The sequence below is a fragment of the Penaeus monodon genome, chromosome 21 (genome assembly GCF_015228065.2).
Source record: "Penaeus monodon isolate SGIC_2016 chromosome 21, NSTDA_Pmon_1, whole genome shotgun sequence".
NCBI lineage: Eukaryota > Metazoa > Arthropoda > Malacostraca > Decapoda > Penaeidae > Penaeus > Penaeus monodon.
This window is the reverse complement of record NC_051406.1, coordinates 37715412-37715636: the sequence shown is the minus strand read 5'-3', so window position 1 is coordinate 37715636 and position 225 is coordinate 37715412.

The window sequence follows — 225 nt, the reverse complement described above, 5'->3', positions numbered from 1 at the left end:
AGGAACAGACAAAGTATCTGTCAGCACAAAACTGGGCTCCCGTATGTCATTTTTTAAGAAGAATCGCTGGGCTGGAAAATAGGTCGCAATAATATTTTTCCCCCCTTTTTCTTTGTTTCTGTTTATTTTTGTTACGTCGTTTTTGTTGTTCCCGTGAGTGTTGGGTCTTCGTTAGGGAAGACGTGTGAAGGATTAGGATTAGGAATTGATAAGAGGATCCGTGGC